Below are 579 nucleotides of genomic sequence, written 5' to 3'. Positions count from 1 at the left end.
TACAAACGCCACGCCGTCACACATGTAGACACAAACACATGCACACGCACGCGCGCGCCAATGTTATATGACGTCACCTTTCGAACATATGAAGGTACACACACACACACGTTCATATACTGACACATTCGTCTCACTGGGCACACAAATACATACATTGTCCACACTACCACATACCAAGACACACATACATTTATACATACATACATACATACATGCATACACACTGAGAAGAACACACAATCTCCAGCCTTGTGTCATGACGTCACCTTTCCCACTCAGAGACACGCGCATCTAGACAGCTGTCGCCATACATACATACATACACACATATATACATACATTCCTACGTACGTAGTACATACATACATACATACACATAAGTATAAGGACAGCGATCTCTCTCCCCCTCTCTATCTATCTACATATTGTGAATGTATGTATGTACGTATGTATTTATGTATATATATATATATATATATATATATATATAAATGTGTGTATGTGCGTGTATTTATATATATGTATGTATGTATACATGTATGTGTATATTTGTGTATATTGTGTATATATATGTAT

The sequence above is a fragment of the Octopus bimaculoides genome, chromosome 30 (assembly GCF_001194135.2).
Source record: "Octopus bimaculoides isolate UCB-OBI-ISO-001 chromosome 30, ASM119413v2, whole genome shotgun sequence".
Lineage (NCBI taxonomy): Eukaryota > Metazoa > Mollusca > Cephalopoda > Octopoda > Octopodidae > Octopus > Octopus bimaculoides.
This window is presented reverse-complemented; position numbering follows the sequence as displayed.